At 50.7% G+C, this 24487-nt stretch overlaps 17 pseudogenes; all 17 read right to left on the bottom strand.

Annotated features, from left to right (window-relative positions):
• Window positions 1-758: 758 nt before the first annotated feature.
• Window positions 759-878, bottom strand: LOC130333313 (5S ribosomal RNA; annotated as a pseudogene).
• Window positions 879-3353: 2475 nt separating this feature from the next.
• LOC130320161 (5S ribosomal RNA) lies at window positions 3354-3473 on the bottom strand (annotated as a pseudogene).
• Window positions 3474-4756: 1283 nt separating this feature from the next.
• LOC130318359 (5S ribosomal RNA) lies at window positions 4757-4876 on the bottom strand (annotated as a pseudogene).
• Window positions 4877-5148: 272 nt separating this feature from the next.
• Window positions 5149-5268, bottom strand: LOC130315183 (5S ribosomal RNA; annotated as a pseudogene).
• A 2577-nt stretch (window positions 5269-7845) lies between these two features.
• LOC130350636 (5S ribosomal RNA) lies at window positions 7846-7965 on the bottom strand (annotated as a pseudogene).
• A 1881-nt stretch (window positions 7966-9846) lies between these two features.
• Window positions 9847-9966, bottom strand: LOC130352993 (5S ribosomal RNA; annotated as a pseudogene).
• Window positions 9967-10238: 272 nt separating this feature from the next.
• On the bottom strand, window positions 10239-10358 carry LOC130352369 (5S ribosomal RNA; annotated as a pseudogene).
• A 1484-nt stretch (window positions 10359-11842) lies between these two features.
• On the bottom strand, window positions 11843-11962 carry LOC130352368 (5S ribosomal RNA; annotated as a pseudogene).
• A 5021-nt stretch (window positions 11963-16983) lies between these two features.
• On the bottom strand, window positions 16984-17103 carry LOC130318281 (5S ribosomal RNA; annotated as a pseudogene).
• An 871-nt stretch (window positions 17104-17974) lies between these two features.
• On the bottom strand, window positions 17975-18094 carry LOC130331028 (5S ribosomal RNA; annotated as a pseudogene).
• A 647-nt stretch (window positions 18095-18741) lies between these two features.
• LOC130323456 (5S ribosomal RNA) lies at window positions 18742-18861 on the bottom strand (annotated as a pseudogene).
• Window positions 18862-20722: 1861 nt separating this feature from the next.
• On the bottom strand, window positions 20723-20842 carry LOC130320061 (5S ribosomal RNA; annotated as a pseudogene).
• A 1258-nt stretch (window positions 20843-22100) lies between these two features.
• LOC130319947 (5S ribosomal RNA) lies at window positions 22101-22220 on the bottom strand (annotated as a pseudogene).
• A 278-nt stretch (window positions 22221-22498) lies between these two features.
• On the bottom strand, window positions 22499-22618 carry LOC130346819 (5S ribosomal RNA; annotated as a pseudogene).
• A 684-nt stretch (window positions 22619-23302) lies between these two features.
• Window positions 23303-23422, bottom strand: LOC130328325 (5S ribosomal RNA; annotated as a pseudogene).
• Window positions 23423-23706: 284 nt separating this feature from the next.
• Window positions 23707-23826, bottom strand: LOC130344563 (5S ribosomal RNA; annotated as a pseudogene).
• Window positions 23827-24098: 272 nt separating this feature from the next.
• LOC130322961 (5S ribosomal RNA) lies at window positions 24099-24218 on the bottom strand (annotated as a pseudogene).
• Window positions 24219-24487: the final 269 nt, after the last annotated feature.

The following is a 24487-nucleotide window of genomic DNA, read 5'->3' as shown; positions in this document are numbered from 1 at the left end:
TTACCAGGCCCTAAGCTGGATAGAAGTCTGCGATCTGACGAGTGCAGGCACGTTCAGCTTAGGATGGCCGTTGACAGCTTCTCGCCCTTTATACTGTGCATTTAAGCATCAATAAATCCTTTTCGGAATCGGAAACGGAAACGGAAGGCGGCAACAGAGCAAAATGTCATCGGCAGCCGGGATTCCCAGCCAGTGTCCCATGTCGGTACTTACCGGGCCCTAAGATCTGTACCAGTCTGCGATCTGACAAGAGCAGGCGCGTTAAGCTTAGGATGGCCGTCGACAGCTTCACACCTTGTATACTGTGGATTTAAGCATCAATAAATTATTTTCGGAATCGGAGCGGAAGGCAGCAATAGAGCAAAATGTCAACCGCACCCGGGATTCCCAGCCAGTCTCCCATGCCAGTACTTACCAGGCCCTAAGCTGGGTAGCAGTCTGCGATCTGACGAGAGCAGGCACGTTCAGCTTAGAACAGCCATTGACAGCTTCATGCTTTTTATACTGTGCATTTAAGAATCAATAAATCCTTTTCGGAATCGGAGAGGAAGGCGGCAACAGAGCAAAATGTCAATAGCACCTTGGATTGCCAGCCAGTCTCCCATGCCCGTACTTGCCGGGCAGCAGTCTGCGATCTGACAAGAACAGGCATATTCAGCTTAGGATAGCCGTAGACGGCTTCACATCCTGTATACTGTGGATTTAAGCATCAATAAATCCTTTTCGGAATCGGAGCGGAAGGCGGCTACAGAGCAAAATGTCAACAACACCTGGGATTCCCAGCCAGTCTCCTATGCTGGTACCTACCGGGCCCTAAGCTGGGTAGCAGTCTGCGATCTGACGAGAGCAGGCGCGTTCAGCTTAGGATGGCCGTTGACAGCTTCACGCACTTTATACTGTGCATTTAAGCATCAATAAATCCTTTTCCGAATCGGAGCGGAAGGCGGCAACAGATTAAAATGTCAACTGCACCCGGGATTCCCAGCCAGTCTCCCATGCTGGTACTTACCAGGCCCTAAGCTGGGTATCAGTCTGCAATCTGACGAGAGCAGGCGCATTCAGCTTAGGATGGCCGTTGACAGGTTCACACTTTGTATACTGTGCATTTAAGCATCAATAAATCCTTTTCGGAATCGGAACGGAAGGCGGCAACAGAGCAAAATGTCAACGGCAGCCGGGATTCCCAGCCAGTGTCCCATGCCGGTACTTACCGGGCCCTAAGATCTGTACCAGTCTGCGATCTGACGAGAGCAGGCGCGTTAAGCTTAGGATGGCCGTTGACAGCTTCACACCTTGTATACTGTGGATTTAAGCATCAATAAATTCTTTTCGGAATCGGAGCGGAAGGCAGCAATAGAGCAAAATGTCAATGGCAACCGGTATTCCCAGCCAGTCTCCCATGCCAGTACTTACCGGGCCCTAAGCTGGGTAGCAGTCTGCAATCTGACGAGAGCAGGCGCGTTCAGCTTAGGATGGCCATTGACAGCTTCATGCTTTTTATACTGTGCATTTAAGCATCAATAAATCCTTTTCGGAATCGGAACGGAAGGCGGCAACAGAGCAAAATGTCAACTGCACCCGGATTCCCAGCCAGTCTCCCATGCCGGTACTTACTGGGTCCTAAGCTGGGTAGCGGTCTGCGATCTGACGAGAGCAGGCGCGTTCAGCTTAGGATGGCCGTTGACATCTTCACGCCTTGTATATTGTGGATTTAAGCATCAATAAATATTTTTATTAATCGGAGAGGAAGGCGGCAACAGAGCAAAATGTCAATGGCACCTTGTATTGCCAGCCAGTCTCCCATGCCGGTAACTGCCGGGCAGCAGTCTGTGATCTGAGGAGAGCAGGCACGTTCAGGCTTAGGATGGCCGTTGACAGCTTCACACCCTGTGTATTGTGGATTTAAGCATCAATAAATCCTTTTCCGAATCGGAGCGGAAGGCGGCAAAAGATTAAAATGTCAACTGCACCCGGGATTCCCAGCCAGTCTCCCATGCTGGTACTTACCAGGCCCTAAGCTGGGTAGAAGTCTGCGATCTGACGAGAGCAGGCGCGTTCAGCTTAGGATGGCCATTGACAGCTTCACACTTTGTATACTGTGGATTTAAGCATCAATAAATAATTTTTGGACTCGTAGCAGAAACAGAGCAAAATGTCAACTCCACCCGGGATTCCCAGCCAGTCTCCCATGCTGGTACTTACCAGGCCCGAAGCTGGGTAGCAGTCTGCGATCTGACGAGAACAGGCGCATTCAGCTTAGGATGGCCGTAGACATCTTCACACCCTGTATACTGTGGATTTAAGCATCAATAAATCCTTTTCGGAATCGGAGCGTAAGGCGGCAACAGAGCAAAATGTCAACGACACCTGGGATTCCCAGCCAGTCTCCCATGCTGGTACTTTCCGAGCCCTAAGCTGGGTAGCAGTCTGCGATCTGACGAGAGCAGGCACGTTCAGCTTAGGATGGCCGTTGACAGCTTCTTGCCCTTTATACTGTGCATTTAAGCATCAATAAATCCTTTTCCGAATCGGAGCGGAAGGCGGCAACAGATTAAAATGTCAACTGCACCCGGGATTCCCAGCCAGTCTCCCATGCTGGTACTTACCAGGCCCTAAGCTGGGTATGAGTCTGCGATCTGACGAGAGCAGGCGCATTCAGCTTAGGATGGCCGTTGACACGTTCACACTTTGTATACTGTGCATTTAAGCATCAATAAATCCTTTTCGGAATCGGAACGGAAGGCGGCAACAGAGCAAAATGTCAACGGCAGCCGGGATTCCCAGCCAGTGTCCCATGCCGGTACTTACCGGGCCCTAAGATCTGTACCAGTCTGCGATCTGACGAGAGCAGGCGCGTTAAGCTTAGGATGGCCGTTGACAGCTTCACACCTTGTATACTGTGGATTTAAGCATCAATAAATTCTTTTCGGAATCGGAGCGGAAGGCAGCAATAGAGCAAAATGTCAATGGCAACCGGTATTCCCAGCCAGTCTCCCATGCCAGAACTTACCGGGCCCTAAGCTGGGTAGCAGTCTGCAATCTGACGAGAGCAGGCGCGTTCAGCTTAGGATTGCCATTGACAGCTTCATGCTTTTTATACTGTGCATTTAAGCATCAATAAATCCTTTTCGGAATCGGAGAGGAAGGCGGTAACAGAGCAAAATGTCAATAGCACCTTGGATTGCCAGCCAGTCTCCCATGCCCGTACTTGCCGGGCAGCAGTCTGCGATCTGACAAGAACAGGCACATTCAGCTTAGGATAGCCGTAGACGGCTTCACACCCTGTATACTGTGGATTTAAGCATCAATAAATCCTTTTCGGAATCGGAGCGGAAGGCGGCTACAGAGCAAAATGTCAACAACACCTGGGATTCCCAGCCAGTCTCCCATGCTGGTACTTACCGGGCCCTAAGCTGGGTAGCAGTCTGCGATCTGACGAGAGCAGGCGCGTTCAGCTTAGGATGGCCGTTGACAGCTTCACGCCCTTTATACTGTGCATTTAAGCATCAATAAATCCTTTTCCGAATCGGAGCGGAAGGCAGCAACAGATTAAAATGTCAACTGCACCCGGGAATCCCAGCCAGTCTCCCATGCTGGTACTTACCAGGCCCTAAGCTGGGTAGCAGTCTGCGATCTGACGAGAGCAGGCGCGTTCAGCTTAGGATGGCCGTTGACAGCTTCACACTTTGTATACTGTGCATTTAAGCATCAATAAATCCTTTTCGGAATCGGAACTGAAGGCGGCATAAGAGCAAAATGTCAACCGGGATTCCCAGCCAGTCTCCCATGCCAGTACTTACCGGGCCCTAAGCTGCTTAGCAGTCTGCGATGTGACAAGAGCAGGCGTGTTCAGCTTAGGATGGCCATTGACAGCTTCGTGCTTTTTATACTGCGCATTTAAGCATCAATAAATCCTTTTTCGGAATCGGAGCGGAAGGCGGCAACAGAGCAAAATGTCAACGGCAGCCGAGATTCCCAGCCAGTGTCCCATGCCAGTACTTACCAGGCCCTAAGCTGGGTAGCAGTCTGCGATCTGACGAGAGCAGGCGCGTTCAGCTTAGGATGGCCATTGACAGCTTCATGATTTTTATACTGTGCATTTAAGCATCAATAAATCCTTTTCGGAATCGGAACGGAAGGCGGCAACAGAGCAAAATGTCAACGACACCCGGGATTCCCAGCCAGTCTCCCCTGCTGGTACTTACCAGGCCCTAAGCTGGATAGCAGTCTGCGATCTGACGAGTGGAGGCACGTTCAGCTTAGGATGGCCGTTGACAGCTTCTCGCCCTTTATACTGTGCATTTAAGCATCAATAAATCCTTTTCGGAATCGGAAACGGAAGGCGGCAACAGAGCAAAATGTCAACGGCAGCCGGGATTCCCAGCCAGTGTCCCATGCCGGTACTTACCGGGCCCTAAGATCTGTACCAGTCTGCGATCTGACGAGAGCAGGCGCGTTAAGCTTAGGATGGCCGTTGACAGCTTCACACTTTGTATACTGTGGATTTAAGCATCAATAAGTAATTTTCGGAATCGGAGCAGAAACAGAGCAAAATGTCAACTGCACCCGGGATTCCCAGCCAGTCTCCCATGCTGGTACTTATCAGGCCCGAAGCTGGGTAGCAGTCTGCGATCTGACGAGAGCAGGCGCATTCAGCTTAGGATGGCCGTAGACATCTTCACACCCTGTATACTGTGGATTTAAGCATCAATAAATCCTTTTCGGAATCGGAGCGTAAGGCGGCAACAGAGCAAAAGGTCAACGACACCTGGGATTCCCAGCCAGTCTCCCATGCTGGTACTTACCGGGCCCTAAGCTGGGTAGCAGTCTGCGATCTGACGAGAGCAGGCGCATTCAGCTTAGGATGGCCGTAGACATCTTCACACCCTGTATACTGTGGATTTAAGCATCAATAAATCCTTTTCGGAATCGGAGAGGAAGGCGGCAACAGAGCAAAATGTCAATAGCACCTTGGATTGCCAGCCAGTCTCCCATGCCCGTACTTGCCGGGCAGCAGTCTGCGATCTGACAAGAACAGGCACATTCAGCTTAGGATAGCCGTAGACGGCTTCACACCCTGTATACTGTGGATTTAAGCATCAATAAATCCTTTTCGGAATCGGAGCGGAAGGCGGCTACAGAGCAAAATGTCAACAACACCTGGGATTCCCAGCCAGTCTCCCATGCTAGTACTTACCGGGCCCTAAGCTGGGTAGCAGTCTGCGATCTGACGAGAGCAGGCGCGTTCAGCTTAGGATGGCCGTTGACAGCTTCACGCCCTTTATACTGTGCATTTAAGCATCAATAAATCCTTTTCCGAATCGGAGCGGAAGGCAGCAACAGATTAAAATGTCAACTGCACCCGGGATTCCCAGCCAGTCTCCCATGCTGGTACTTACCAGGCCCTAAGCTGGGTAGCAGTCTGCGATCTGACGAGAGCAGGCGCGTTCAGCTTCGGATGGCCGTTGACAGCTTCACACTTTGTATACTGTGCATTTAAGCATCAATAAATCCTTTTCGGAATCGGAACTGAAGGCGGCATAAGAGCAAAATGTCAACGGCAACCGGGATTCCCAGCCAGTCTCCCATGCCAGTACTTACCGGGCCCTAAGCTGGGTAGCAGTCTGCGATGTGACGAGAGCAGGCGCGTTCAGCTTAGGATGGCCATTGACAGCTTCATGATTTTTATACTGCGCATTTAAGCATCAATAAATCCTTTTTCGGAATCGGAGCGGAAGGCGGCAACAGAGCAAAATGTCAACTGCACCCGGGATTCCCAGCCAGTCTCCCATGCCGGTACTTACTGAGCCCTAAGCTGGGTAGCAGTCTGCAATCTGACGAGAGCAGGCACGTTCAGCTTAGGATGGCCGTTGACAGCTTCTCGCCCTTTATACTGTGCATTTAGGCATCAATAAATCCTTTTCGGAATCGGAACGGAAGGCGGCAACAGAGCAAAATGTCAACGGCAGCCGAGATTCCCAGCCAGTGTCCCATGCCAGTACTTACCAGGCCCTAAGCTGGGTAGCAGTCTGCGATCTGACGAGAGCAGGCACGTTCAGCTTAGGATGGCCATTGACAGCTTCATGATTTTTATACTGTGCATTTAAGCATCAATAAATCCTTTTCGGAATCGGAACGGAAGGCGGCAACAGAGCAAAATGTCAACTGCACCCGGGATTCCCAGCCAGTCTCCCATGCCGGTACTTAATGGGCCCTAGGCTGGGTAGCAGTCTGCGATCTGACGAGAGCAGGCGCGTTCAGCTTAGGATGGCCATTGACAGCTTCATGCTTTTTATACTGTGCATTTAAGCATCAATAAATCCTTTTCGGAATCGGAACGGAAGGCGGCAACAGAGCATAATGTCAACTGCACCCGGGATTCCCAGGTGCATTTAAGCATCAATAAATATTTTTATTAATCGGAGAGGAAGGCGGCAACAAAGCAAAATGTCAACGGCACCTTGGATTGCCTGCCAGTCTCCCATGCCGGTAACTGCCGGGCAGCGGTCTGCGATCTGAGGAGAGCAGGCACGTTCAGGCTTAGGATGGCCGTTGACAGCTTCACACCCTGTGTATTGTGGATTTAAGCATCAATAAATCCTTTTCCGAATAGGAGCGGAAGGCGGCAACAGATTAAAATGTCAACTGCACCCGGGATTCCCAGCCAGTCTCTCATGCTGGTACTTACCAGGCCCTAATCTGGGTAGAAGTCTGCGATCTGACGAGAGCAGGCGCGTTCAGCTTAGGATGGCCGTTGACAGCTTCACACTTTGTATACTGTGGATTTAAGTATCAATAAATAATTTTCGGACTCGTAGCAGAAACAGAGCAAAATGTCAACTCCACCCGGGATTCCCAGCCAGTCTCCCATGCTGGTACTTACCAGGCCCGAAGCTAGGTAGCAGTCTGCAATCTGACGAGAACAGGCGCATTCAGCTTAGGATGGCCGTAGACATCTTCACACCCTGTATACTGTGGATTTAAGCATCAATAAATCCTTTTCGGAATCGGAGCGTAAGGCGGCAACAGAGCAGAATGTCAACGACACCTGGGATTCCCAGCCAGTCTCCCATGCTGGTATTTTCCGAGCCCTAAGCTGGGTAGCAGTCTGCGATCTGACGAGAGCAGGCACGTTCAGCTTAGGATGGCCGTTGACAGCTTCTTTCCCTTTATACTGTGCATTTAAGCATCAATAAATCCTTTTCGGAATTGGAAACGGAAGGCGGCAACAGAGCAAAATGTCAACGGCAGCCGGGATTCCCAGCCAGTGTCCCATGCCGGTACTTACCGGGCCCTAAGATCTGTACCAGTTTGCGATCTGACAAGAGCAGGCGCGTTAAGCTTAGGATGGCCGTCGACAGCTTCACACCTTGTATACTGTGGATTTAAGCATCAATAAATTCTTTTCGGAATCGGAGCGGAAAGCAGCAATAGAGCAAAATGTCAACGGCACCCGGGATTCCCAGCCAGTCTCCCATGCTGGTACTTACCGGGCCCTAAGCTGGGTAGCAGTCTGCGATCTGACGAGAGCAGGCGCGTTCAGCTTAGGATGGCTATTGACAGCTTCATGCTTTTTATACTGTGCATTTAAGCATCAATAAATCCTTTTCGGAATCGGAGAGGAAGGCGGCTACAGAGCAAAATGTCAACAACACCTGGGATTCCCAGCCAGTCTCCCATGCTGGTACTTACCGGGCCCTAAGCTGGGTAGCAGTCTGCAATCTGACGAGAGCAGGCGCGTTCAGCTTAGGATGGCCGTTGACAGCTTCACGCCCTTTATACTGTGCATTTAAGCATCAATAAATCCTTTTCCGAATCGGTGCGGAAGGCGGCAACAGATTAAAATGTCAACTGCACCCGGGATTCCCAGCCAGTCTCCCATGCTGGTACTTACCAGGCCCTAAGCTGGGTAGCAGTCTGCGATCTGACGAGAGCAGGCGCGTTCAGCTTAGGATGGCCGTTGACAGCTTCACACTTTGTATACTGTGCATTTAGGCATCAATAAATCCTTTTCGGAATCGGAAGTGAAGGCAGCATAAGAGCAAAATGTCAACGGCAACCGGGATTCCCAGCCAGTCTCCCATGCCAGTACTTACTGGGCCCTAAGCTGGGTAGCAGTCTGCGATGTGACGAGAGCAGGCGCATTCAGCTTAGGATGGCCGTTGACAGCTTCACACTTTGTATACTGTGCATTTAAGCATCAATAAATCCTTTTTCGGAATCGGAGCGGAAACAGAGCAAAATGTCAACTGCACCCGGGATTCCCAGCCAGTCTCCCATGCCGGTATTTACTGAGCCCTAAGCTGGGTAGCAGTCTGCAATCTGACGAGAGCAGGCGCGTTCAGCTTAGGATGGCCGTTGACAGCTTCTCGCCCTTTATACTGTGCATTTAGGCATCAATAAATCCTTTTCGGAATCGGAACGGAAGGCGGCAACAGAGCAAAATGTCAACGGCAGCCGGGATTCCCAGCCAGTCTCCCATGCCGGTACTTAATGGGCCCTAAGCTGGGTAGCAGGCTGCGATCTGACGAGAGCAGGCGCGTTCAGCTTAGGATGGCCATTGACAGCTTCATGATTTTTATACTGTGCATTTAAGCATCAATAAATCCTTTTCGGAATCGGAACGGAAGGCGGCAACAGAGCAAAATGTCAACTACACCCGGGATTCCCAGCCAGTCTCCCATGCCGGTACTTAATGGGCCCTAGGCTGGGTAGCAGTCTGCGATCTGACGAGAGCAGGCGCGTTCAGCTTAGGATGGCCATTGACAGCTTCATGCTTTTTATACTGTGCATTTAAGCATCAATAAATCCTTTTCGGAATCGGAACGGAAGGCGGCAACAGGGCATAATGTCAACTGCACCCGGGATTCCCAGCCAGTCTCCCATGCCGGTACTTACTGGGCCCTAAGCTGGGTAGCAGTCTGCGATCTGACGAGAGCAGGCGCGTTCAGCTTAGGATGGCCGTTGACATCTTCACGCCTTGTATACTGTGGATTTAAGCATCAATAAATATTTTTATTAATCGGAGAGGAAGGCGGCAACAAAGCAAAATGTCAACGGCACCTTGGATTGCCAGCCAGTCTCCCATGCCGGTAACTGCCGGGCAGCAGTCTGCGATCTGAGGAGAGCAGGCACGTTCAGGCTTAGGATGGCCGTTGACAGCTTCACACCCTGTGTATTGTGGATTTAAGCATCAATAAATCCTTTTCCGAATCGGAGCGGAAGGCGGCAACAGATTAAAGTGTCAACTGCACCCGGGATTCCCAGACAGTCTCCCATGCTGGTACTTACCAGGCCCTAAGCTGGGTAACAGTCTGCGATCTGACAAGAACAGGCGCATTCAGCTTAGGATTGCCGTAGACATCTTCACACCCTGTATACTGTGGATTTAAGCATCAATAAATCGTAAGCGTAAGGAGCGTAAGGCGGCAACAGAGCAAAAGGTCAACTGCACCTGGGATTCCCAGCCAGTCTCCCATGCTGGTACTTACCGGGCCTTAAGCTGGGTAGCAGTCAGCGATCTGACGAGAGCAGGCACGTTCAGCTTAGGATGGCCGTTGACAGCTTCTCGCCCTTTATACTGTGCATTTAAGCATCAATAAATCCTTTTCGGAATCGGAAACGGAAGGCGGCAACAGAGCAAAATGTCAACGGCAGCCGGGATTCCCAGCCAGTGTCCCATGCCGGTACTTACCGGCCCAAAGATCTGTACCAGTCTGCGATCTGACAAGAGCAGGCGCGTTAAGCTTAGGATGGCCGTCGACAGCTTCACACCTTGTATACTGTGGATTTAAGCATCAATAAATTCTTTTCGGAATCGGAGCGGAAGGCAGCAATAGAGCAAAATGTCAACGGCACCCGGGATTCCCAGCCAGTCTCCCATGCCAGTACTTACCAGGCCCTAAGCTGGGTAGCAGTCTGCGATCTGACGAGAGCAGGCGCGTTCAGCTTAGGACAGCCATTGACAGCTTCATGCTTTTTATACTGTGCATTTAAGCATCAATAAATCCTTTTCGGAATCGGAGAGGAAGGCAGCAACAGAGCAAAATGTCAATAGCACCTTGGATTGCCAGCCAGTCTCCCATGCCCGTACTTGCCGGGCAGCAGTCTGCGATCTGACAACAACAGGCACATTCAGCTTAGGATAGCCGTAGACGGCTTCACACCCTCTATACTGTGGATTTAAGCATCAATAAATCCTTTTCGGAATCGGAGCGGAAAGCGGCTACAGAGCAAAATGTCAACAACACCTGGGATTCCCAGCCAGTCTCCCATGCTGGTACCTACCGGGCCCTAAGCTGGGTAGCAGTCTGCGATCTGACGAGAGCAGGCGCGTTCAGCTTAGGATGGCCGTTGACAGCTTCACGCCCTTTATACTGTGCATTTAAGCATCAATAAATCCTTTTCCGAATCGGAGCGGAAGGCGGCAACAGATTAAAATGTCAACTGCACCCGGGATTCCCAGCCAGTCTCCCATGCTGGTACTTACCAGGCCCTAAGCTGGGTATCAGTCTGCGATCTGACGAGAGCAGGCGCATTCAGCTTAGGATGGCCGTTGACAGGTTCACACTTTGTATACTGTGCATTTAAGCATCAATAAATCCTTTTCGGAATCGGAACGGAAGGCGGCAACAGAGCAAAATGTCAACGGCAGCCGGGATTCCCAGCCAGTGTCCCATGCCGGTACTTACCGGGCCCTAAGATCTGTACCAGTCTGCGATCTGACGAGAGCAGGCGCGTTAAGCTTAGGATGGCCGTTGACAGCTTCACACCTTGTATACTGTGGATTTAAGCATCAATAAATTCTTTTCGGAATCGGAGCGGAAGGCAGCAATAGAGCAAAATGTCAATGGCAACCGGTATTCCCAGCCAGTGTCCCATGCCGGTACTTACCGGGCCCTAAGATCTGTACCAGTCTGCGATCTGACGAGAACAGGCGCATTCAGCTTAGGATGGCCGTAGACATCTTCACACCCTGTATACTGTGGATTTAAGCATCAATAAATCCTTTTCGGAATCGGAGCGTAAGGCGGCAACAGAGCAAAATGTCAATGACACCTGGGATTCCCAGCCAGTCTCCCATGCTGGTACTTACCGGGCCTTAAGCTGGGTAGCAGTCAGCGATCTGACGAGAGCAGGCACGTTCAGCTTAGGATGGCCGTTGACAGCTTCTCGCCCTTTATACTGTGCATTTAAGCATCAATAAATCCTTTTCGGAATCGGAAACGGAAGGCGGCAACAGAGCAAAATGTCAACGGCAGCCGGGATTCCCAGCCAGTGTCCCATGCCGGTACTTACCGGCCCAAAGATCTGTACCAGTCTGCGATCTGACAAGAGCAGGCGCGTTAAGCTTAGGATGGCCGTCGACAGCTTCACACCTTGTATACTGTGGATTTAAGCATCAATAAATTCTTTTCGGAATCGGAGCGGAAGGCAGCAATAGAGCAAAATGTCAACGGCACCCGGGATTCCCAGCCAGTCTCCCATGCCAGTACTTACCAGGCCCTAAGCTGGGTAGCAGTCTGCGATCTGACAAGAGCAGGCGCGTTCAGCTTAGGACAGCCATTGACAGCTTCATGCTTTTTATACTGTGCATTTAAGCATCAATAAATCCTTTTCGGAATCGGAGAGGAAGGCAGCAACAGAGCAAAATGTCAATAGCACCTTGGATTGCCAGCCAGTCTCCCATGCCCGTACTTGCCGGGCAGCAGTCTGCGATCTGACAACAACAGGCACATTCAGCTTAGGATAGCCGTAGACGGCTTCACACCCTCTATACTGTGGATTTAAGCATCAATAAATCCTTTTCGGAATCGGAGCGGAAAGCGGCTACAGAGCAAAATGTCAACAACACCTGGGATTCCCAGCCAGTCTCCCATGCTGGTACCTACCGGGCCCTAAGCTGGGTAGCAGTCTGCGATCTGACGAGAGCAGGCGCGTTCAGCTTAGGATGGCCGTTGACAGCTTCACGCCCTTTATACTGTGCATTTAAGCATCAATAAATCCTTTTCCGAATCGGAGCGGAAGGCGGCAACAGATTAAAATGTCAACTGCACCCGGGATTCCCAGCCAGTCTCCCATGCTGGTACTTACCAGGCCCTAAGCTGGGTATCAGTCTGCGATCTGACGAGAGCAGGCGCATTCAGCTTAGGATGGCCGTTGACAGGTTCACACTTTGTATACTGTGCATTTAAGCATCAATAAATCCTTTTCGGAATCGGAACGGAAGGCGGCAACAGAGCAAAATGTCAACGGCAGCCGGGATTCCCAGCCAGTGTCCCATGCCGGTACTTACCGGGCCCTAAGATCTGTACCAGTCTGCGATCTGACGAGAGCAGGCGCGTTAAGCTTAGGATGGCCGTTGACAGCTTCACACCTTGTATACTGTGGATTTAAGCATCAATAAATTCTTTTCGGAATCGGAGCGGAAGGCAGCAATAGAGCAAAATGTCAATGGCAACCGGTATTCCCAGCCAGTGTCCCATGCCGGTACTTACCGGGCCCTAAGATCTGTACCAGTCTGCGATCTGACGAGAACAGGCGCATTCAGCTTAGGATGGCCGTAGACATCTTCACACCCTGTATACTGTGGATTTAAGCATCAATAAATCCTTTTCGGAATCGGAGCGTAAGGCGGCAACAGAGCAAAATGTCAATGACACCTGGGATTCCCAGCCAGTCTCCCATGCTGGTACTTAACGGGCCCTAAGCTGGGTAGCAGTCTGCGATCTGACGAGAGCAGGCGCGTTCAGCTTAGGATGGCCATTGACAGCTTCACACTTTGTATACTGTGGATTTAAGCATCAATAAATAATTTTCGGAATCGGAGCAGAAACAGAGCAAAATGTCAACTGCACCCGGGATTCCCAGCCAGTCTCCCATGCTGGTACTTACCAGGCCCGAAGCTGGGAAGCAGTCTGCGATCTGACGAGAACAGGCACATTCAGTTTAGGATGGCCGTAGACATCTTCACACCCTGTATACTGTGCATTTAAGCATCAATAAATCCTTTTCAGAATCGGAACGGAAGGCGGCAACAGAGCAAAATGTCAACGGCAGCCGGGATTCCCAGCCAGTGTCCCATGCCGGTACTTACCGGGCCCTAAGATCTGTACCAGTCTGCGATCTGACGAGAGCTGGCGCGTTAAGCTTAGGATGGCCGTCGACAGCTTCACACCTTGTATACTGTGGATTTAAGCATCAATAAATTATTTTCGGAATCGGAGCGGAAGGCAGCAATAGAGCAAAATGTCAACGGCACCTGGGATTCCCAGCCAGTCTCCCCTGCCAGTACTTACCGGGCCCTAAGCTGGGTAGCAGTCTGCGATCTGACGAGAGCAGGCGCGTTCAGCTTACGATGGCCATTGACAGCTTCATGCTTTTTATACTGTGCATTTAAGCATCAATAAATCCTTTTCGGAATCGGAGAGGAAGGCGGCAACAGAGCAAAATGTCAATAGCACCTTGGATTGCCAGCCAGTCTCCCATGCCCGTACTTGCCAGGCAGCAGTCTGCGATCTGACAAGAACAGGCACATTCAGCTTAGGATAGCCGTAGACGGCTTCACACCCTGTATACTGTGGATTTAAGCATCAATAAATCATTTTCGGAATCGAAGCGGAAGGCGGCTACAGAGCAAAAAGTGAACACCACCTGGGATTCCCAGCCAGTCTCCCATGCTGGTACTTAACGGGCCCTAAGCTGGGTAGCAGTCTGTGATCTGACGAGAGCAGGCGCGTTCAGCTTAGGATGGCCGTTGACAGCTTCACACTTTGTATACTGTGGATTTAAGCATCAATAAATAATTTTCGGAATCGGAGCAGAAACAGAGCAAAATGTCAACTGCACCCGGGATTCCCAGCCAGTCTCCCATGCTGGTACTTACCAGGCCCGAAGCTGGGAAGCAGTCTGCGATCTGACGAGAACAGGCGCATTCAGCTTAGGATGGCCGTAGACATCTTCACACCCTGTATACTGTGGATTTAAGCATCAATAAATCCTTTTCGGAATCGGAGCGTAAGGCGGCAACAGAGCAAAATGTCAACGGCAGCCGGGATTCCCAGCCAGTGTCCCATGCCGGTACTTACCGGGCCCTAAGTTCTGTACCAGTCTGCGATCTGACGAGAGCAGGCGCGTTCAGCTTAGGATGGCCGTTGACAGCATCTCGCCCTTTATACTGTGCATTTAAGCATCAATAAATCCTTTTCGGAATCGGAACGGAAGGCGGCAACAGAGCAAAATGTCAACGGCAGCCGTGATTCCCAGCCAGTGTCTCATGCCGGTACTTACCGGGCCCTAAAATCTGTACCAGTCTGCGATCTGACGAGAGCAGGCGAGTTAAGCTTAGGATGGCCGTCGACAGCTTCACACCTTGTATACTGTGGATTTAAGCATCAATAAATTCTTTTCGGAATCGGAGCGGAAGGCAGCAATAGAGCAAAATTTCAACAGCACCCAGGATTCCCAGCCAGTCTCCCATGCCAGTACTTACCGGGCCCTAAGCTGGGTAGCAGTCTGCGATCGGACGAGTGCAGGCGCGTTCAGCTTAGGATGGCCATTGACAGCTTCATGCTTTTTATACTGTGCATTTAAGCATCAATAAATCCTTTTCGGAATCGGAGAGGAAGGCGGCAACAGAGCAAAATGTCAATAGCACCTTGGATTGCCAGCCAGTCTCCCATGCCCGTACTTGCCGGGCAGCAGTCTGCGATCTGACAAGAACAGGCACATTCAGCTTAGGATAGCCGTAGACGGCTTCACACCCTGTATACTGTGGATTTAAGCATCAATAAATCCTTTTCGGAATCGGAGCGGAAGGCGGCAACAGAGCAAAATGTCAACAACACCTGGGATTCCCAGCCAGTCTCCCATGCTGGTACTTACTAAGCTGGGTAGCAGTCTGCGATCTGACGAGAGCAGGCGCGTTCAGCTTAGGATGGCCGTTGACAGCTTCATGCCCTTTATACTGTGCATTTAAGCATCAATAAATAATTTTCCGAATCGGAGCAGAAACAGAGCAAAATGTCAACTGCACCCGGGATTCCCAGCCAGTCTCCCATGCTGGTACTTACCAGGCCCGAAGCTGGGAAGCAGTCTGCGATCTGACGAGAACAGGCGCATTCAGCTTAGGATGGCTGTACACATCTTCACACCCTGTATACTGTGGATTTAAGCATCAATAAATCCTTTTCGGAATCGGAGCGTAAGGCAGCAACAGAGCAAAATGTCAACGGCAGCCGGGATTCCCAGCCAGTGTCCCATGCCGGTACTTACCGGGCCCTAAGATCTGTACCAGTCTGCGATCTGACGAGAGCAGGCGCGTTAAGCTTAGGATGGCCGTCGACAGCTTCACACCTTGTATACTGTGGATTTAAGCATCAATAAATTCTTTTCGGAATCGGAGCGGAGGGCAGCAATAGAGCAAAATGTCAAAGGCACCTGGGATTCCCAGCCAGTCTCCCATGCCAGTACTTACCGCGCCCTAAGCTGGGTAGCAGTCTGCGATCTGACGAGAGCAGGCGCGTTCAGCTTAGGATGGCCATTGACAGCTTCATGCTTTTTATACTGTGCATTTAAGCATCAATAAATCCTTTTCGGAATCGGAGAGGAAGGCGGCAACAGAGCAAAATGTCAATAGTTCCTTGGATTTCCAGCCAGTCTCCCATGCCCGTACTTGCCGGGCAGCAGTCTGCGATCTGACAAGAACAGGCACATTCAGCTTAGGATAGCCGTAGACGGCTTCACACCCTGTATACGGTGGATTTAAGCATCAATAAATCCTTTTCGGAATCGAAACTGAAGGCGGCTACAGAGCAAATTGTCAACAACACCTGGGATTCCCAGCCAGTCTCCCATTCTGGTACTTAGCGGGCCCTAAGCTGGGTAACAGTCTGCGATCTGACGAGAGCAGGCACGTTCAGCTTAGGATGGCCGTTGACAGCTTCTTGCCCTTTATACTGTGCATTTAAGCATCAATAAATCCTTTTCGGAATCGGAACGGAAGGCGGCAACAGAGCAAAATGTCAACGGCAGCCGGGATTCCCAGCCAGTGTCTCATGCCGGTACTTACCGGGCCCTAAGATCTGTACCAGTCTGCGATCTGACGAGAGCAGGCGCGTTAAGCTTAGGATGGCCGTCGACAGCTTCACACCTTGTGTACTGTGGATCTAAGCATCAATAAATTCTTTTCGGAATCGGAGCGGAAGGCAGCAATAGAGCAAAATGTCAACAGCACCCGGGATTCCCAGCCAGTCTCCCATGCCAGTACTTACCGGGCCCTAAGCTGTGTAGCAGTCTGCGATCGGACAAGTGCAGGCGTGTTCAGCTTAGGATGGCCATTGACAGCTTAATGCTTTTTTATACTGTGCATTTAAGCATCAATAAATCCTTTTCGGAATCGGAGAGGAAGGCGGCAACAGAGCAAAATGTCAATAGCACCTTGGATTGCCAGCCAGTCTCTCATGCCCGTACTTGCCGGGCAGCAGTCTGCGATCTGACAAGAACAGGCACATTCAGCTTAGGATAGCCGTAGACGGCTTCACACCCTGTATACTGTGGATTTAAGCATCAATAAATCCTTTTCGGAATCGGAGCGGAAGGCGGCTACAGAGCAAAATGTCAACAACACCTGGGATTCCCAGCCAGTCTCCCATGCTGGTACTTACCGGGCCTAAGCTGGGTAGCGGTCTGCGATCTGACAAGAGCAGGCGTGTTCAGCTTAGGATGGCCGTTGACAGCTTCGCGCCCTTTATACTGTGCATTTAAGCATCAATAAATAATTTTCCGAATCGGAGCGGAAGGCGGCAACAGAGCAAAATGTCAACGGCAGCCGGGATTCCCAGCCAGTGTCCCATGCCGGTACTTACCGGGCCCTAAGATCTGTACCAGTCTGCGATCTGACAAGAGCAGGCGCGTTAAGCTTAGGATGGCCGTCGACAGCTTCACAGCTTGTATACTGTGGATTTAAGCATCAATAAAGCAAAATGTCAACGGCACCCGGGATTCCCAGCCAGTCTCCCATGCCAGTACTTACCGGGCCCTAAGCTGGGTAGCAGTCTGCGATCTGACGAGAGCAGGCACGTTCAGCTTAGGATGGCCGTTGACAGCTTCTTGCCCTTTATACTGTGCATTTAAGCATCAATAAATCCTTTTCGGAATCGGAGAGGAAGGCGGCAACAGAGCAAAATGTCAATAGCACCTTGGATTGCTAGCCAGTCTCCCATGCCGGTACTTGCCGGGCAGCAGTCTGCGATCTGACAAGAACAGGCACATTCAGCTTAGGATAGCCGTAGACGGCTTCACACCCTGTGTACTGTGGATTTAAGCATCAATAAATCATTTTCGGAATCGGAGCGGAAGGCGGCTACAGAGCAAAATGTCAACAACACCTGGGATTCCCAGCCAGTCTCCCATGCTGGTACTTACCGGGCCCTAAGCTGGGTAGCAGTCTGCGATCTGACAAGAGCAGGCGCGTTCAGCTTAGGATGGCCGTTGACAGGTTCACACTTTGTATACTGTGCATTTAAGCATCAATAAATAATTTTCGGAATCGGAGCAGAAACATAGCAAAATGTCAACAGCAGCAGGGATTCCCAGCCAGTCTCCCATGCTGGTACTTACCAGGCACGAAGATGGGTAGCAGTCTGCGATCTGACGAGAACAGGCGCATTCAGCTTAGGATGGCCGTAGACATCTTTACACCTTGTATACTGTGGATTTAAGCATCAATAAATCCTTTTCGGAATCGGCGCGGAAGGCGGCAACAGAACAAAATGTCAACGACACCTGGGATTCCCAGCCAGTCTCCCATGCTTGTACTTACCAGGCCCTAAGCTGGGTAGCAGTCTGCGATCTGACGAGAGCAGGCGCGTTCAGCTTAGGATGGCCGTAGACATCTTTACACCCTGTATACTGTGGATTTAAGCATCAATAAATCCTTTTCGGAATCGAAGCGGAAGGCGGCTACAGAGCAAAATGTCAACAATACCTGGGATTCCCAGCCAGTCTCCCATGCTGGTACTTACCGGGCCCTAAGCTGGTTAGCAGTCTGCGATCTGACGAGAACAGGCACGTTCAGCTTAGGATGGCCGTTGACAGCTTTTCAACCTTTATACTGTGCATTTAAGCATCAATAAATCCTTTTCGGGATCGGAACGGAAGGCGGCAACAGAGCAAAATGTCAACGGCAGCCGGGATTCCCAGCCAGTGTCCCATGCCGGTACTTACCGGGCCCTAAGATCTGTACCAGTCTGCGATCTGACTAGAGCAGGCGCGTTAAGCTTAGGATGGCCGTCGACAGCTTCACACCTTGTATACTGTGGATTTAAGCATCAATAAAGCAAAATGTCAACGGCACCCGGGATTCCCAGCCAGTCTCCCATGCCAGTACTTACCGGGCCCTAAGCTGGGTAGCAGTCTGCAATCTGACGAGAGCAGGCACGTTCAGCTTAGGATGGCCGTTGACATCTTCACGCTTTGTATACTGTGGATTTAAGCATCAATAAATATTTTTTTTAATCGGAGAGGAAGGCGGCAACAGAGCAAAATGTCAATAGCACCTTGGATTGCCAGCCAGTCTCTCATGCCCGTACTTGCCGAGCAGCAGTCTGCGATCTGACAAGAACAGGCGCATTCAGCTTAGGATAGCCGTAGACGGCTTCACACCCTGTATATTGTGGATTTAAGCATCAATAAATCCTTTTCGGAATCGGAGCAAAATGTCTACAGAGCTACAGAGCAAAATGTCAACAACACCTGAGATTCCCAGCCAGTCTCCCATGCTGGTACTTACCGGGCCCTAAGCAGTTTAGCAGTCTGCGATCTGACGAGAGCAGGCGCGTTAAGCTTAGGATGGCTGTTGACAGCTTCACGCCCTTTATACTGTGCATTTAAGCATCAATAAATCCATTTCCGAATCGGAGCGGAAGGCGGCAACAGATTAAAATGTCAACTGCACCTGGGATTCCCAGCCAGTCTCCCATGCTGGTACTTACCAGGCCCTAGGCTGGGTAGCAGTCTACGATCTGACGAGACCAGGTGTGTTCAGCTTAGGATGGCGGTTGACAGCTTCGCACTTTGTATACTGTGCATTTAAGCATCAATAAATCCTTTTCAGAATCGGAACGGAAGGCGGCAACAGAGCAAAATGTCAACGGCAGCCGGGATTCCCAGCCAGTGTCCCATGCCGGTACTTACCAGGCCCTAAGATCTGTACCAGTCTGCGATCTGACGAGAGCAGGCGCGTTAAGCTTAGGATGGCTGTTGACAGCTTCACACCTTGTATACTGTGGATTTAAGCATCAATAAATTATTTTCGGAATCGGAGCAATAGAGCAAAATGTCAACGGCAACTGGGATTCTCAGCCAGTCTCCCATGCCAGTACTTACCGGGCCCTAAGCTGGGTAGCAGTCTGCGAACTGACGAGAGCAGGCGCGTTCAGCTTCGGATGGCCATTGACAGCTTCATGCTTTTTATACTGTGCATTTAAGCATCAATAAATCCTTTTCGGAATCAGAACGGAAGGCGGCAACAGAGCAAAATGTCAACTGCACCCGGGATTCCCAGCCAGTCTCCCATGATGGTACTTACTGGGCCCTAAGCTTGGTAGCAGTCTGCGATCTGACGAGAGCAGGCACGTTCAGCTTAGGATGGCCGTTGACATCTTCACGCCTTGTATATTGTGGATTTAAGCATCAATAAATATTTTTAATAATCGGAGAGGAAGGCGGCAACAGAGCAAAATGTCAATGGCACCTTGGATTGCCAGCCAGTCTCCCATGCCGGTATCTGTCGGGCAGCAGTCTGCGATCTGAGGAGAGCAGACACGTTCAGGCTTAGGATGGCCGTTGACAACTTCACACCCTGTATATTGTGGATTTAAGCATCAATAAATCCTTTTCCGAATCGGAGCGGAAGGCGGCAACAGATTAAAATGTCAACTGCACCCGGGATTCCCAGCCAGTCTCCCATGCTGGTACTTACCAGGCCCTATACTGGGTAGCAGTCTGCGATCTGACAAGAGCAGGCGCGTTCAGCTTAGGATGGCCGTTGACAGCTTCACACTTTGTAAACTGAGGATTTAAGCATCAATAAATAATTTTCGGAATCGGAGCAAAATGTCAACTGCACTCGGGATTCCCAGCCAGTCTCCCATGCTGGTACTTACCAGGCCCGAAGCTGGGTAGCAGTCTGCGATCTGACGAGAACAGGCGCATTCAGCTTAGGATGGCCGTAGACATGTTCACACCCTGTATACTGTGGATTTAAGCATCAATAAATCCTTTTCGGAATCGGAGCGTAAGGCGGCAACAGAGCAAAATGTCAACGACACCCGGGATTCCCAGCCAGTCTCCCATGCTGGTAGTTACCGGGCCCTAAGCTGGGTAGCAGTCTGCGATCTGACGAGAGCAGGCGCGTTCAGCTTAGGATGGCCGTTGACAGCTTCTCGCTCTTTATACTGTGCATTTAAACATCAATAAATCCTTTTCGGAATCGGAACGGAAGGCGGCAACAGAGCAAAATGTCAACGGCAGCCGGGATTCCCAGCCAGTGTCCCATGCCGGTACTTACCGGGCCCTAAGATCTGTAACAGTCTGCGATCTGACGAGAGCAGGCGCGTTAAGCTTAGAATGGCCGTCGACAGCTTCACACCTTGTATACTGTGGATTTAAGCATCAATAAATTATTTTTGGAATCGGAGCAGAAGGCAGCAATAGAGCAAAATGTCAACGGCACCCGGGATTCCCAGCCAGTCTCCCATGCCAGTACTTACCGGGCCCTAAGCTGGGTAGCAGTCTGCGATCTGACGAGAGCAGGCGCGTTCAGCTTAGGATGGCCGTTGACATCTTCACGCCTTGTATACTGTGGATTTAAGCATCAATAAATATTTTTTTTAATCGGAGAGGAAGGCGGCAACAGAGCAAAATGTCAATAGCACCTTGGATTGCAAGCCAGTCTCCCCTGCCCGTACTTGCCGGGCAGCAGTCTGCGATTTGACAAGAACAGGCGCATTCAGCTTAGGATAGCCGTAGACGGCTTCACACCCTGTATATTGTGGATTTAAGCATCAATAAATCCTTTTCGGAATCGGAGCGGAAGGCGGCAACAGATTAAAATGTCAACTGCACCAGGGATTCCCAGCCAGTCTCCCATGCTGGTACATACCAGGCCCTAAGCTGGGTAGCAGTCTGCGATCTGACGAGAGCAGGCGCGTTCAGCTTAGGATGGCCGTTGACAGCTTCTCGCCCTTTATACTGTGCATTTAAGCATCAATAAATCCTTTTCGGAAGGCTGCAACAGAGCAAAATGTCAACGGCAGCCGGGATTCCCAGCCAGTACTTACCGGGCCCTAAGATCTGTAACAGTCTGCGATCTGACGAGAGCAGGCGCGTTAAGCTTAGGATGGCCGTCGACAGCTTCACACCTTGTATACTGTGGATTTAAGCATCAATAAATTCTTTTCGGAATCGGAGCGGAAGGCAGCAATAGAGCAAAATGTCAACAGCACCCGGGATTCCCAGCCAGTCTCCCGTGCCAGTACTTACCGGGCCCTAAGCTGGGTAGCAGTCTGCGATCTGACGAGAGCAGGCACGTTCAGCTTAGGATGGCCGTAGACATCTTCACACCCTGTATACTGTGGATTTAAGCATCAATAAATCCTTTTCGGAATCGGAGCGTAAGGCGGCAACAGAGCAAAATGTCAACGACACCCGGGATTCCCAGCCAGTCTCCCATGCTGGTAGTTACCGGGCCCTAAGCTGGGTAGCAGTCTGCGATCTGACGAGAGCAGGCGCGTTCAGCTTAGGATGGCCGTTGACAGCTTCTCGCTCTTTATACTGTGCATTTAAACATCAATAAATCCTTTTCGGAATCGGAACGGAAGGCGGCAACAGAGCAAAATGTCAACGGCAGCCGGGATTCCCAGCCAGTGTCCCATGCCGGTACTTACCGGGCCCTAAGATCTGTAACAGTCTGCGATCTGACGAGAGCAGGCGCGTTAAGCTTAGAATGGCCGTCGACAGCTTCACACCTTGTATACTGTGGATTTAAGCATCAATAAATTATTTTTGGAATCGGAGCAGAAGGCAGCAATAGAGCAAAATGTCAACGGCACCCGGGATTCCCAGCCAGTCTCCCATGCCAGTACTTACCGGGCCCTAAGCTGGGTAGCAGTCTGCGATCTGACGAGAGCAGGCGCGTTCAGCTTAGGATGGCCGTTGACATCTTCACGCCTTGTATACTGTGGATTTAAGCATCAATAAATATTTTTTTTAATCGGAGAGGAAGGCGGCAACAGATCAAAATGTCAATAGCACCTTGGATTGCCAGCCAGTCTCCCATGCCCGTACTTGCCGGGCAGCAGTCTGCGATCTGACAAGAACAGGCGCATTCAGCTTAGGATAGCCGTAGACGGCTTCACACCCTGTATATTGTGGATTTAAGCATCAATAAATCCTTTTCGGTATCGGAGCAAAATGTCTACAGAGCTACAGAGCAAAATGTCAACAACACCTGAGATTCCCAGCCAGTCTCCCATGCTGGTACTTACCGGGCCCTAAGCTGGGTAGCAGTCTGCGATCTGATGAGAGCAGGCGCGTTCAGCTTAGGATGGCCGTTAACAGCTTCACGCCCTGTGTATTGTGGATTTAAGCATCAATAAATCCTTTTTCCGAATAGGAGCGGAAGGCGGCAACAGATTAAAATGTCAACTGCACCCGGGATTCCCAGCCAGTCTCCCATGCTGGTACTTACCAGGCCCTAAGCTGAGTAGCAGTCTGTGATCTGACAAGAGCAGGCACGTTCAGGCTTAGGATGGCCGTTGACAGCTTCACACCCTGTGTATTGTGGATTTAAGCATCAATAAATCCTTTTTCCGAATAGGAGCGGAAGGCGGCAACAGATTAAAATGTCAACTGCACCCGGGATTCCCAGCCAGTCTCCCATGCTGGTACTTACCAGGCCCTAAGCTGGGTAGCAGTCTGCGATCTGAAGAGAGCAGGCGCGTTCAGCTTAGGATGGCCGTTGACAGCTTCACAATTTGTATACTGTGGATTTAAGCATCAATAAATAATTTTCGGAATCGGAGCAGAAACAGAGCAAAATGTCAACTGCACCCGGGATTCCCAGCCAGTCTCCCATGCTGGTACTTACCAGGCCCGAAGCTGGGTAGCAGTCTGCGATTTGACGAGAACAGGTGCATTCAGCTTAGGATGGCCGTAGACATCTTCACACCCTGTAAACTGTGGATTTAAGCAACAATAAATCCTTTTCGGAATCGGAGCGGAAGGCGGCAACAGAGCAAAATGTCAACGACACCTGGGATTCCCAGCCAGTCTCCCATGCTGGTACTTACCTGGCCCTAAGCTGGGTAGCAGTCTGCGATCTGACGAGAGCAGGCGCGTTCAGCTTAGGATGGCCGTTGACAGCTTCTCGCCCATTATACTGTGCATTTAAGCATCAATAAATCCTTTTCGGAATCGGAACGGAAGGCGGCAACAGAGCAAAATGTCAACGGCAGCCGGGATTCCCAGCCAGTGTCCCATGCCGGTACTTACCGGGCCCTAAGATCTGTACCAGTCTGCGATCTGACGAGAGCAGGCGCGTTAAGCTTAGGATGGCCGTCAACAGCTTCACACCTTGTATACTGTGGATTTAAGCATCAATAAATTATTTTCGGAATCGGAGCGGAAGGCAGCAATAGAGCAAAATGTCAACGGCACCTGGGATTCCCAGCCAGTCTCCCATGCCAGTACTTACCGGGCCCTAAGCTGGGTAGCAGTCTGCGATCTGACGAGAGCAGGCGCGTTCAGCTTAGGATGGCCATTGACAGCTTCATTCTTTTTATACTGTGCATTTAAGCATCAATAAATCCTTTTCGGAATCGGAGAGGAAGGCGGCAACAGAGCAAAATGTCAATAGCACCTTGGATTGCCAGCCAGTCTTCCATGCCCGTACTTGCAGGGCAGCAGTCTGCGATCTGACAAGAACAGGCACATTCAGCTTAGGATAGCCGTAGAAGGCTTCACACCCTGTATACTGTGGATTTAAGCATCAATAAATCCTTTTTGGAATCGAAGCGGAAGGCGGTTACAGAGCAAAATGTCAACAACACCTGGGATTCCCAGCCAGTCTCCCATGCTGGTACTTACCGGGCCCTAAGCTGGGTAGCAGTCTGCGATCTGATGAGAGCAGGCGCGTTCAGCTTAGGATGGCCATTGACAGCTTCATGCTTTTTATACTGTGCATTTAAGCATCAATAAATCCTTTTCGGAATCGGAAAGGAAGGCGGCAACAAAGCAAAATGTCAACTGCACCCGGGATTCCCAGCCAGTCTCCCATGCCGGTACTTATTGGGCCCTAAGCTGGGTAGCAGTCTGCGATCTGACGAGAGCAGGCGCGTTCAGCTTAGGATGGCCGTTGACATCTTCACACCTTGTATATTGTGGATTTAAGCATCAATAAATATTTTTTTAATCGGAAAGGAAGGCG

This window comes from Hyla sarda, chromosome 1, assembly GCF_029499605.1.
Source record: "Hyla sarda isolate aHylSar1 chromosome 1, aHylSar1.hap1, whole genome shotgun sequence".
In the NCBI taxonomy this organism is placed as follows: Eukaryota; Metazoa; Chordata; class Amphibia; order Anura; family Hylidae; genus Hyla; species Hyla sarda.
This window is presented reverse-complemented; position numbering and strand designations above follow the sequence as displayed.